Source organism: Mus caroli, chromosome 14 (assembly GCF_900094665.2).
Source record: "Mus caroli chromosome 14, CAROLI_EIJ_v1.1, whole genome shotgun sequence".
Lineage (NCBI taxonomy): Eukaryota > Metazoa > Chordata > Mammalia > Rodentia > Muridae > Mus > Mus caroli.
The window spans coordinates 14,264,149-14,277,941 of record NC_034583.1 but is presented as its reverse complement, the minus strand read 5'-3'; the positions used below and the strand labels follow the sequence as shown (position 1 = coordinate 14,277,941).

The 13,793-nt window shown below is 47.5% G+C and overlaps 1 protein-coding gene across 1 annotated transcript in view; it reads right to left on the bottom strand.

Annotated features, from left to right (window-relative positions):
* Positions 1 to 8,907, bottom strand: part of Kat6b (lysine acetyltransferase 6B) — a 172,287-nt gene extending 163,380 nt beyond the window's left edge. The window contains 1 exon segment of the mRNA XM_029469204.1: positions 8,884 to 8,907. The gene's annotated coding sequence lies outside the window, so the exon portion shown is untranslated.
* Positions 8,908 to 13,793: the final 4,886 nt, after the last annotated feature.

The following is a 13,793-nucleotide window of genomic DNA, read 5'->3' as shown; positions in this document are numbered from 1 at the left end:
AGAGAGAGAGAGAGAGAGAGAGAGAGACTGAGAATGAGAATAAAGGACTAATATATACTATTACAGTATGGATGAACACTGAAACACATTATACTGTAAAAGAAACTAGACAAAAGGTCAGATATCCCATAACTGCATTTCTATAAAACATCCAAATATAATTCATAAACAAAGCATGCATTGCTAGGACCTCGGTGTGGAGAGAAACTGTTTTATATGTATGAGACTTTATTTGAAAACAATGAGAGATGAGAAAGAGGTGAGGTCAAACAACAATGTGAATGTACTGAAATGCAACTGAGTTAGCCACTTTAAAATAATTCATCAGCAGGGTAGTGGTTCACACCCAAAAGCCTAACATTTGGTCAAGAGTTCAAGACCAGCCTGGACTGTACAATGCGTTTCGGGGTAGCCTGAGCTACACATTTCTTACCTCGAAAACAATATGAATTACATGGATTTTTAAATCCGTAAATTATTAAACAATATTTTTAGAAACTAAAACAAAGCCAGGCATAGTGACACACACCTTTAATTTCAGTACTTGGGAGTCAGAGGCAGGAAGATCTCCAAGTTTGAGGCCAACGTGGTCTACACACTGAGTTCCAGGAGAGCTAGAGCTATATAATGGGACCCCGTCACTAAATACAACAAAGCACAACACCACAGCCAAAGAAACTAAAAAGAACTAGGGAGTAGAGAATGTAGCATCGTTGGTAGAGCATTTGCTTGGCATGCACAAAGCCCCAAGTGAAATCCCCAAACACTGCATAAAGCCAAGCTTGCTAACACAAACTTGTAATCCTAGCACTCAAGAGACAGAACAACCAAAAGTTCAAGGTCATCCTTGGATACACAGGAAGTTTAAAGTCAACCTCGGTTACATGAGATCTTGCCTCAAATCAAACAAACCAGGCATGGTGGCACATGCCTTAATAATTTCAGTGGCATGGAGACTCCAGCAACCCTGCAGTTCCCACACAAAGGCTTCTTCAAGCAATATGTTCCTCTGATTAGAGACCAGTCTACAGCAACTGAGCCTTGCTGAAACCCAAAGTGGGACACCCATTGTGCAGGGTGCTTCATCTGAGCCTGGGAAAACAGTGTTGATCTTCTGGCATCCCCTATAATCAAACCTAGATCCCAGGCAGCCAGAAAGATTGAAAGTTCCAAGCCAGTATGGGCTATATAGCAAGAGTCTGTCTTGAGAAAAAATAAGTAAGCAGAAACCTAGATAGCGGCCAAGTCAAATTTCCCATGGGTCAGTGCAGCCAACACCCACCCATCCGACAAATGCTACACACCTCTGTTTAGCTGGACATGTCTAGCTTTCTTACTGCTTTCCAACCATTTTGAAATTCATGTCCTTTTTATATTATGCTCATTTGGAACTGACCAATCATATAATTCTTAGGAACTGTCTTAATTACTTTTTAATTGTTGTGACTAAAACACCATGACCTAAGCAATTTATAAAAGGCATTTATGTTGGGTATTGTGGCACACACCTTTAATTACAGCACATGGGAAACAGAGCAGACAGATCTCTGTGAGTTTGAGGCCAGCCTGAACAAATGAGAGTTACAGGATAGCCAGAAATACACACTGAAAACCTATCTCTGAATGAATGAATGAATGAATGAGAGAAAGAAAGAAAGCTGGGTGGTAGAAAAGTATGCCTTTAATCCCAACACTCAAGAGGCAGAGGCAGGCAAATTTCTAATTATGAGGCTAGCCTGGTCTACAGAATAAGTACCAGGTCAACCAGTGCTACACAGAGAAACCCTGTCTCAAAACCTACTCCTACAACCCTACCCCGCAAAAAAAGGAAAGAAAGAAAATAGAACAACAACAAAAAAAGAAAGAAAGCAAGCATTTAATGTGGGGCTCATGGTTCATCGTGTTAAGGAGTATGGCACTGGAGCAGTAGCTGAGCACTTACATCCTTACCAGCAAGCAGGAGGCAGAGAAATGTCTGGTAATGAGGTGGGTTTCATAAACCGTAAGCCTGCCCCCAGTGACACACCTCCTCCAACAAGACCATGCCTCCTAGTCCTTCCCAACTGGTTCCACCAACCATACTGCTCATTCAAACACAGGAGCCTATGGGGGCCATTCTTACAACCACAGGACCAGATCTCACGTTTGATTCATTTCTATGTGCTCCACTTTCTGGGGCTGCAACTGGATCAAAAGAGGGATACAATGCCTGTTTGGGGGTTTCTTTATTTGGTTTGGGTTGGTGTTTTGTTTTGTTTGTTTGTTTGTTTGTTTGTTTGACAGTATCCAACACTAAAGCCTAGAGTGTAGAGGAACTCACTATAAAGCCTACTATATAGGCTGGTCTTGAACTCATGGTGTAGTGGCTGACACTTATAAGCATTCGGTGGGCTAAGACAAGAGGAGCATCTCAACTTCAAAGCAAGCCTAGACTACACAAGGAACTGGGAGGCAGACAGGAAGATCTCAGGTTGAGTCCAGTTGAGTTACACAGCAAAGACTAAACAAATCAAAGGGTGGAGGGGAGATGAGAGTGAGAAAAAAAGAAAGAAGATGAGAAGAGGAAAAGCTGTGACTAACTATGGAAGTGGCATGTAAATGTGACATATCAAATGGGTAAGGCACATGACTCCAAAAGCAAAGTGCACATATACAGTGCTGGCGTGCACTCACACACAATCATGTTAAATGTTTGAAGCATTTTGGCAACATCTAGTCACTACAATGGAGGAGCGACAAAGGAACCAGAGCAAGCAGTATTTCATCCCTCCAAACATCAATCTAGTTTAGATTAAATTTATGAGGGTAACACAGTCAATGCATGCTAGCTGGACTGAATGTCTAATTCCCAGTCTTTTTAGAGGAATACTAAATTCTTTCCCACTACTCATTAACATAGAGTTTTCAATTCATAAGCTAATAATGTTTTCTAAGGATTTCTAAGAGGCTAAATCACCATGAAAATGATCATTTCAACTAATACATATTATATGAATTGTAAGTTTAAGTTTTCATGTCATGCTCTCCTAGTTGACAATACCCTTGTTATGTCATTAAACTATAATTGTGTAAATCTGCTTCAACAAACAATAACTGAACCATCAATAAACTATTACGGCTTCCATAATCCCTAGCAAAGATTAGTTTCAACATCATCATCATAAATTAGTAGGGACAGGTCCCAAGCCTCCTGGTTGAAGCCATGAATTAGGTTTGCACAGTCATTCCAGCATCTGAGTGCTCAATAGTTTCCGTCTCTAAAGTTTAATCACACTGTTAGAAACATCACAGGAAATCTGATCCCTTGTAAAAGGGAGGATGTGACGCAACATGAAGAAGTCAGCTCGAGTCGGGTGGGCCTTTGAAGCCAGCACTGATTGGTAATTACAACCACTAAGCCTTTCCACTTAAAAAATAATCAACTACATTTAGAGTGTTTCTAGCATTAACATTTTTCTATTCAAACCTAAGTTTCTCTCTAATTGCAAGTCAGCTTTATTTGGTTTTTGGTTTTGGTTTTTTTGTTTTGTTTTGTTTGTTTTTGGTTTTGTTTTTTTTTTTTTTCAAGACAGGGTTTCTCCGTATAGCCCTGGCTGTCCTGGAACTCACTTTGTAGACCAGGCTGGCCTCGAACTCAGAAATCCGCCTGCCTCTGCCTCCCAAGTGTTGAGATTAAAGGCGTGCGCCACCACTGCCCAGCCTTATTTGTTTTTTAGTAACAGAGAACGATGTATTAAGAAATAATTTGCTGGGTGTTTTGCAAGCCTGCAATCCCAGCATTTGAGAGGTGGAAGGCACAAGCATCACTTCAAGGCCAAGTTACATGAGAGCACCTGTCTCTAAAAATGAAGTCATCTGAATTTTAAAGATGATTCTGAAGGGTGAGATCAGGTAGAGCACCTGTCCCATGCCCCAGAGTCCACACAAAAAGCAGGTGGGCATAGCAGCCCATAGCCTTATCAAGTGAGCTCTCTTTGTTCAGCTAAGAGACCCTACCTCAATATATAAGGTAGAGAGAGAGTGACGCAGGAGACCACCACACTGTCAACACCAAGCCTCCCCCAATGATAAACACATGTGCACCCACACACATGCACACACTCCCCAAGAGAAAGAGGTTCTTCTTATCAGCCAGGCAGTGGTGATGCACTTGGGAGGCAGAGGCAGGTGGATCTCTGAAATTCAAGGCCAGCCTGATCTACAGAGTGATTTTCAGGACAGCCAAGGCTACAATGAAACCCTGTCTCAAAAACAAACAAACAAACAAGTCTACTTTTGAAAAGGAACACACGTCATGGTGGTACAGAACCAACTGAACCGTACCTGGCTCCTCCTGCCTCAGGCTCTCAAGCTGGACTCAGTATGCCAGTCTCTAACTCACAGGCCACATAAAGCCTGCTGGTCTACTCGGACATATAAAGATGCGCTTTATCCAGGTTCACAATATACAGCTCTGTGTACCTTAGCTAGACAGGTTACAATAAGAGTACAGAAGTTAGGGGACAGGCATGATGGTCACTCCTGTAAGCTGGTTAGGAGTGAGGGTGTAACTCTGTAATCAAATATTTACCTGGCAAGTGAAAGAAAGGCCCTGAGACACTCACTACCACCAAAAACAAAATTAAAAGTACATAAAAAGGTAAAGAAGGAAGTCTCTCTGGTTATAAAGTTTTTAAATAGGCTTCAGAAATCTTATTCAACAAGTTGGGCATGGTGGCACGTGTCTTTAACTCTCAGCACGTGGGAGCAGAAGCAGGCGCATCTGTGAACTCAAAACCAGCCTGGTCTGCAGAGTGAGTTCCAGGACAGCCAGGACTACACAGAGAAACCCTGTCTCAAAACAAAAAAGTTTTTTTTTTTTTTTTTTAAAGAAAGTATATTAGGAAGTTGGGTCCAGTTTCCACTTTGCTACCTACCTAAACTGTGGGACACTGGGCGTATTAGTGAATCAATTTAAGTCTCAAGTTCTCGTGTGTAAAAATGAGAATACAAGCTTGTTTTACAGAACTATTAAGAGGAATCACTGAGATAAGAGAGAGATATGAAGGAAGCAAGGACAGTGGCAGGCGCACAATAAAATGCTAGCTCGTAAAAGTGAGAGGGTAATAGAGTCAGCTGGAGGCCTGTAAAGTCTAATCTGGCTGAGCTTCCATCTATATGACCACTTCTCCTCAGAGACTAGGGAAGGCAGCACCTGGCCTTAGCTGTAGCTTTAGACAAGTATAAATTCAAGACAGAGAACAGAAAAAACCTGAAGGTTTGCAGTGGCAAGGCTGGGGTCAGGAAGAGGTGGGGTACTCAGTTACACAACTTACAAAGTCAGGAAAGCTTTCAGGAGATAATACTCCATAGAAGACTCAACTTTTTGACCACGGGGTAGGGAAATAGTCTTTAAAATAAAACACACAAAAGGCACTGCCCATAAAGAAAAGACCAATAAATCAGACTCCATTAAAATTAAGAACTTCGGTTCACTGAAAGACATCATAAGGAGAATGAAAAGGAAAGCCGGAAGGTAGAAAATGTATTTGTAACATACATACAGGACAGAGAACTTGTATTCACAGTAAAGAGCTTCCAGGTCACATGGTGGCAAAGCATTAAAGGTACTTGCCATCACACCTGCTAAACTTGAGTTCCATCCCAGGGACCTGTACTGTGGAGGCAAAAGTTGTCCTCGGACTTTTTCACCCAAGTCTTGAGCCCACACACACACACACACACACACACACAGTGTAAACAAATAGTTAAAGAACAACATTTTAAAAAAAGAACTTCTAGCCGGATATGGTGGCGCTTACCTTTAATCCCAGCACTTGGGAGGAAGGGGCAGACAGATTTCTGAGTTCGAGGCCAGCCTGAACTACAAAGTGAGTTCCAGGACAGCCAGGGCTACACAGAGAAACCCTGTCTCGGGGAGGAAAAAAAAAACCTTCTAAGTAGTAATAAAAGACTCAGTTCCAAATCAAAGGATGGGACAGAGGGGGGACTATCGAGAAAAGCTGAATGACAAATACATGAAGAGCTGTTCAACTTGCTTACTACTCAAAATTTAGACAGGCTAAAATTTTAAGTTAACGAGTCTAAGAGTTGGAAAGGAAAGAGAAGCAATAGGAGCGAGTGTTCTTGGGAAAGTTTAACCAGTGAGCAGTACGACAAATACACACTCTAGGGCTCTAGCAAGGGTAACCACACAGCTCTTCATCCAAAGCCAAAAAGGTTGATTATGCTGAGACAACAGATACAGAGCAGAGCATGAGGAGGCCCAGCCTATAAACCAACAATGCAACTCTACGTTCAAGAAATGTGTACACATGTGCATCATGATATGTATGTTGAGATGCTTCAAGCAAACCAAAAACAACTAAAATACTCAGCAACAACAGAATAGAAAACATGAAAATTATGTCCCTCTGCCCTAAATCTTCTATGGAAAGTTTACTATTCTTATTACAACCCACCTTCCTACGTCCCCCAAACAACTGACTTCTCTAGATACAAATGTAGCTATTGCTCTGCATGTGGAAACCAAAGGCCAATTACTCACAAAACTAGCTTAGAAACTACAAGCCAGACACTTGGTTAAAACTTTTCTAACAGGGAGATGAAATGTCTAAGAAAGGTGCAGTGACAGGCTCGCCTAAGTAAATGCACTTAGTGGCAAACCTGAGTTTGATACCTTGGAACCCACGTGGTAAAGAAATCAGAACTCCAAAGTTGCACCAGTGCACACGTGTCTGGGCATTCATACAAGCACACACATGAACATATACACACGAGCATATGCACGCACACACACTCAATAACTGTTAAAAAAGAAAAAAATGTTATAATCATTTGTGAGAGCCCAGGGGTGGTGGCACACACCTTTAATCCCAGCATTGAGGAGGAAGAGGCAATCAATCTCTGTGAGTTGGTCAGACTTTTCAGGGCTGTAAGGCTACAGAGAAAGAAGCCCTGTCTCTAAATAAATAAATAAATAAACAAAGTGTTATATCTGCTTCACCCATCCTGTTTACTTCCTATTCGCAGGTCTTACCTCTGATAGCGTCCACCTGTTTCCACAAGTAGTTCATTAGCCCTTAACACAACACAATCAGCAGCATCCACCCAGAGGCCCAGGTACAGCCCAAAGGTCAAAGTTCAGTTGACCCTGTCACCTAAATTCTTCCTTTAGGTTAAAACTTTCCTTCCTCACTTATTGCTTTGCTTGCTTAAACACGGGGTCTTAACTACTACCTAGGCTGACCTCAAAAGCCAAAGATGAAAGGATTACAGGCTCCTTACCCATTACTCCTTAAAAACAACAACAGCTCACATTCCCTTTGCTGCATGTATAATAAATTTCTAATAAGCAAGCAATCAAGTGTTGTATTTTAGAGTTGCATCAGGAAATGAAGGGTATACTAGTATGAGGAAGAATGTACTTTCTACAAACGCCCACTTCGCTGGGGCTGGAGAGACAGACGGCTCGGCGGGCACAGCATGGAAAGCAGGAGGCCCTGCGTTTGGATTCCCCAGCACCCAGGTGAAAACTGAGCATGGTTTAGACTGCCTGGAGTCCCAGCAAGGGCAGGAGAAGACAGGCAGCCTCCAGGCAGACCAGCCAGCCTAGCAAAAATGGCCAGCTCCCACTTCATAAGAGATTTTATGTCAAGGCAATATAGCAGGGAGGGCTAGAGGAAGACATTCTATGTCCTGCCCTGGCCTCTGGATGTGCACACTTGTATGCATCGAATGCACAAAATGCGTTTGCATACATCTGCATGTATGTGTGCGCACACACACACTACTGGAGTACAAAGAACGAACACAACTAAAGTCCCATGTGCTACTTCTACCTCTTGCCCATACAAATTTGTGCATACTCTTTCCCTTGAATTTCCTGGTATCTCCACCCCAATTTCACTGGGTCTCTAGCTATTGCTGACAACTATAATTCCTTATCACTGTTCCTTCATAACTTCCACTACTCTCACAAGAACATTCTCTCTCCCAACTGCAATTGTTCAAACTCCTCCATGGTGCCGAGAAGGTCACTAATTTGCCCTTCCTCTGCCTTTACCCTGCCAGTTCCCATTACTCCCTGCATTGTGCCCAAACCAAAGTCCTACCAAATTCAAAAAATACCAAATGTTCTTGCCCAAGGTAGCAAGCAACCATGTCTCTTCCTAGGGACACTCTATGCTCTCCCTGTTCCTGCCACACCTTTAAGACTAGGCTTGAAGTTTACTCCAAACAACCCCAGCCATCAAAATTAAAGTCTCCATAACCTTTCTTGGCTCAGTGAAGACTGGGGGCACAGTCCATCCAATTACAGCACCCAGACCTATTGCTCAGTGCTGCCCTCGTTCACAGCCACAGCATTCCCCTAACTCTGAATCATCGGCCTGATGAGAGGTTCTAATATACTGCTGTAAACTACAAGCAGCCTCTCCATTCCCTGCTCATTAAAGTCTTTTCTGCTACCTTAGAAAGTCTCCCAAACTTAACTCATCCATCCTTCCATCTGTTTTCTTAATGTTTCATTTACCATGGGCCAGCAAACCACTATCCTATGCCAACATGAGGATTCAGCCTGATTCTTCCACCAAAGAAACTGTACCCGCCTCATGAACCCATCCCCAAGACGAACCAATACCCACTCAGCAATACTCTCTCATCTACCACACCCAAATTCATCCTTAGTGTGTCCCCAGTTAACTGCAATCTCGCAGGTCTGCAGCACTTCACCAGCCCTCACACAGTCCTAGGTAGCCTCCCCACTTCCACCAAAATTTCGCCCCTCCCTTCTACACCTGTTTCTACACCTCCCGTTTCCTATCTCATCTCCCGTTCTTTAATCTTGCCCACGCCCTCGTCCGACCCCTCCATCCATCCTACCAGTTCACTCTTGCACAGAAATCCCCTCCCAGCCCAAGCCTTAGGATCCCTCTGCCCCGCCCCTCCCGGTTTTGCCCCGCCCTTCCATTCCTGAGCCCCGCCCCTTGCCCCGTAGGCTCGGCCAGGGGCGGAGCTTATTCCTCCTCCCTCCTCTCCCCCGCCCCCTACCGTCACGCTCAGGGGCAGCCTGACCCCGAGCGGCCCCGCGGTGACCCTCGCGCAGAGGCCTGTGGGAGGGGCGTCGAGGGTCCCAGGCCACCCCCCCCGTCGGTCCCCCGCCCGCCTAGTCTCCTCCCCCTGGGAACGCGCGGGGTGGGTGACAGACCTGGCCGCGCGCCACCACCACCGCGCCCGCCGGGGGCGCTGAATCTGCCTGAGAAAGAAGCTACGGCTGCCGCCTGGAGGAGGTGCCGTAGCGCCCGCCACCGCTGCCGCCGCCGCCAGGGGTAGGAGCTAAGCCGCCGCCATTTTGTGTCCCCCTGTTGTTGTCGTTGACATGAATCCGACATGACACTGATTACAGCCCAATGGAGTCTCATTAAACCCAAGACGCGGCCCCGCCCCGGCGCCGTTCCATTGGACGAGAGCACGAACACTTAGGGCCAACCGTTGGCCTACGGGTCTGTCCGTCACCCGCTCGCTAAACACTCTGCCCCCCATTGGGGCAAGTTCCTGCCGGTCATCTCGCCTCCACATAGACACACCTCTCGACCCATCATTTCCCCCCCCCCACCTCCGGCACCACCCCGAGGGAGGGTCGACTGCCAGTACCAATCAACAGACCGCGGGGCCCGCCTTTTCCGGGCACCTATTGGTCCAGCCCTTTTTCTCTCTCACAGACACCGCGCCACCTCTACTTCCACCTACCCGCCCCCTCTACCTCTAGAAATGGATTGGATCTAGGCGCAGTAGAGGCGCTTGGCTTTATTGGCTGTACACGACGCCAATCAGAAGCCTTTTTTCCTCTCCCCTCCCCCACTCAACCCCAAAGCCCCTAGCCCGCAGCTAAAGTTTGTGTGAGAGCTGATCGCTGGCGGCGGCCGCAGGATTTAGGGGTGGGCGCAGGCGGGCGCGCGCGGGCGGGCACGCGAAGTTAAAATTCGAGGTTCTCAGTCGCCTGCTCCCGCCGAGGAGCGCGCGGACGGGCGCGCCGCCCGGAGCGTTCCATCCAGCCCCCTCCTCCACCCTCTCTCCTGTCCCGTCCCGGGCGACTACTCGCCCGCCCCCTGGCTTGCACCCTACCCCCTTCACATACCCTCTACCCTGCCAGCCTCAGGCCGGGTGCAGGCGGAACGATCTCACTGCAGCCTCTTCGCCATCCCATACGGAGGGGGAGCAAGCCCCCTACCCGCCGGGTGTGCACCCCCGGCTCCGCACTCGCCCGTGTCTGCAAGCACGTGCACTATTCGCCGCTGCCTCCAGCCACCCCGGTCCCCGGCTAACCTCGCCTCCAGCCCGGCCAATCGCTTGCTGCCCTTTGTTGCTGCAGACCGGGTCTCCCCGCTGCCTTCCTCAGCCTCCGCCTCGTCCTTTGCCAGCCGCCCGGGTCCGCAGCGCCGCGCTCCCCCCGCCCGGGACCCACCGCCGCCGCCTCCTTCTCCTCCTCCGCCTCCTCCTCCTCGGCTCCGGGCTGCAGCGCACAGAGCCCGAGGCAGCGCCGCCCAGCCCCGCTCCCCCCGCGCCGCCCGCTAGCCCGCCTGGCCCGGCCGGGGGCGCAGCCCGGACCCCGCCCGCCCCAGTCTCCGCCCCGGGGGTACCTTCCTCCGCCCCGGGGGGCTCCGCTCACCGCCCTCAGGGGAGGGCGGGGATGCCGGTGTCCGAAAGGATGGGGACGCCTGGGCTGTTTTGGGGCGGGGAGTGTGTCCGCCAGGTCTGGGACTGAGGTGCGGTCTTCTTAAACGCGCCCCCCCTCCCGCCGCCGTGGGCCCCAAACTTCGTCCTTCGCCCGGGTCTTGTACCCTCGGGCGACCGCGGCTTTTTTGGGGTGGGGGATGCCTCAGGAGCTGTCTCTACCCTGATCAGGAGGAAGAGGGAGCAGTGACATTCAGCGACTGCGGACAGGCATCCTCGGGTGGGAGTGGGGATGTCAGACGCAGGCTGGAGAGGGAAGCTGCCCCTCAGGATGCCCTCTCCCGGCCTGCGGGAGGCTGGCGAGCTCGGAGCTGCGTTCTGGGTGCTTCCTGGACTGTGCAGCTGGATGGCATAGGGGTTGGGCGGGGGGCGACCGCTGGGGGGGCCCTTCCCTCGTCTCCAACCAGCGCTGTAATTTCGGAAAGCTGATGGTGAAGTTCGGTTTTCCAGGCTTCCCCTGGGCCCCCGGAGTTCCTGAGGCCCATACGAGGGAGGCTGGGGGATCCTCTGGCCGCCCAGGCAAGGCTACTCTAAAACTGCCCACATGCCTTGCAGCGCCCTCCGGACTCTGGAGAAAACGTCCTGCTCTTCCCAGAGTTGGGTGGGATGCTGGTAAGAGATACTTGAGAGTATGAGAAAGGTAGATTTGAGAAAAGGCTCCTCCTAACAGAGTTAGGAGTTAATAGTTTCTCTACCCAGACCTATGGAAGAAGGGAAACAAACCTATGTCCCTGGGAAAGCCAAGTTTCCCCGTGTGGTGGCCGGGGTGAAAAACCACCTGTTGCCTGAAGTTCTGTCCCTGAATCAGGACGTTCTTGGGGCCCCTGATGAGGAGATGCAGGATGTCAAAGAGTAGGAATTTCAGTCTCCCTGCCCTGAATGACTCATTTTCATGCCACTGCCACTCCTGCAGCAGAGTTCACCTCCCCGTTAGAAACCACTGTTCAACTATGTAGGTACTTTGTTAGACCCAATAATCTCGGTTCTTATCTCAGACACAGCAGCAGCAGCAGCCCTGTCACATGCAGACAGAAATGCACAAAGGCTACTCTGGTGTGCGAGCTTCCTCTGCTTCTGAGCTTGGCAGCAAGGTGAGGAAGAAGCCAAGACAAAGGGCAGAGGTGAATGAAAGATTTAAAAAAAAAAAAAGAGGGGAGAGCAGAAGACTTGTAACACTACACTCAGAACTGTCACCAGTTCCATTATAAACCTCTTTTATAGGTGTTTTATTACTTGGTTGTTAGTTTTTAAAACACAAACCTCTTTAGATTAAATCCGGGCACTCTCAGACTCAGCCCAAGGAAACAAGGTAAACTCAGCCACTGATCGGCTTGGCAACTTTTGAATTACATTACTGATGAAGCAAATGCAGCTCCCAGCCCCACCCCCGTTGGGTTTTCTAAGTCTCTTCCTGTCTGTTTCATTTAGGATCTTCAATAACTTGCTCAAGGAGAGTTTTTACAAGCCATTAGTCCATAACTCAGTCCTGTTCATTTAGATCGTTTCCAAGAAGGGCATTTATAAGGTGTGCTTTTCCCCCATAATACACATGCTAGGTAGGAATTTTCTCCAAGAAGTTACAAAGTAAATTTAAGGATACTGGCTGACTCATTAGCCCTTCTGTTTTGCTTTGTTGCATTTCTGATAGTCTGCCCAGATGCACTTTATTTTTTAAGTTACATTTTGGTCCCTTGGGGTGACATTTATTTTCTTGAGACAAGACAAGGTCTTGCTCTGTAGACCATTTGGCCTCAAACTCACAGCAGTCCTCCTACCCAGTCTCCCAATTGATAGAATTACAGATAGTAAACCACCGCGCCCAACCCTCAGACTGCATTTTATCTGGCGCAATAAAATAAACCATGTCTTAAAACCAAGGTTTAAAACTCTAGATCTCTATATTCGAACCAAGTATGTTAAAGATGCAACTAACCCCAGTAAGAAGCCAAGTCTACGACGGCCAGCCTTCACTCATCCCCTTTGCCACCAAAAGGGAGCCCTGACACTTCGAACTGTCACAGTGGTGAGGATGAAACCCAGGCTCACTGTGCACGAGGATTTCCAGAGCATCACAGTCATCAGACTCTTTAAAGAACTTGCTTAATGCTCATGGTTCAAGCCCCAGCCACCCTGAGAGCAAGGGAGACAGCAAAAAAAAATAGATCGACATTTGCCTAAATCTTTGCTGATGTAGCAAACTCGGAAAGCAAAAATATAGTGTAATGTCTTTTCCTAACAAAATTATCCAATGGGTGTGGCAAGAAAAGGGAACAGTTTCCCCACTGCTATTCCCCTGGAGGGTGACTTGTCCTTTGATAAATCTGCCTCTTCAGATAAGTAGGACTGAGAGGATAACAGAGACGCAGCCAGATAGATACTCACTGCTCCCTCTTAAACCTCTTTCTTATCTGTGGTATCTCAAGTTTCTGCTGAGTGAAATAGCTCAATTAAGTTAACCTAGGAATAGCTAGAATTGAAAACCAAGCATAGCACACATTCTGCACCATCATAAACTAGCATCTTATCTCACCTGTTCACCACCACAGCTAGCCTCTGCCAGAACTATTGACAGCTATTTGCGCTGTTTAGTTCAGTCCAAAGATCACTGGAATCAGAATGATCTGGGATGCTTCCCAATAGCATCCTTGGCCCAACCCACCTTCTGATTCAGTAGCTCTGGAATGGGTTCCCAGATCTGCAACTGTTAGCTCAAGACTTGTATTGAAATTCTCAGTTTTTGAATTTGAGAACTGCTAGCCTAGGCTGAATTCTTCCCCCTCAACAGAAATAATTCCATGATTTTCTTAGCCAGAATTAGGACTGGAATGATTCCGAGGTGTGACCCATGTGTCCTTGAGCTTTAACAACAATAAAACAAAAAAAAAGGGCAGAGTAGGTGGGGAAGGAGCCAAAGGGAACTACAGGAGTTTTGATCTTTGGGGTTTGTTTACTTGCTTTAAGACAAGTCAGGCAGAAAAGAAGAGGCCAGCCTGGTCTACAAAGTGAGCTCCAGGACAGCCAGAGCTATACAGAGAAACCCTGTCTCAAAAAAACCAAAA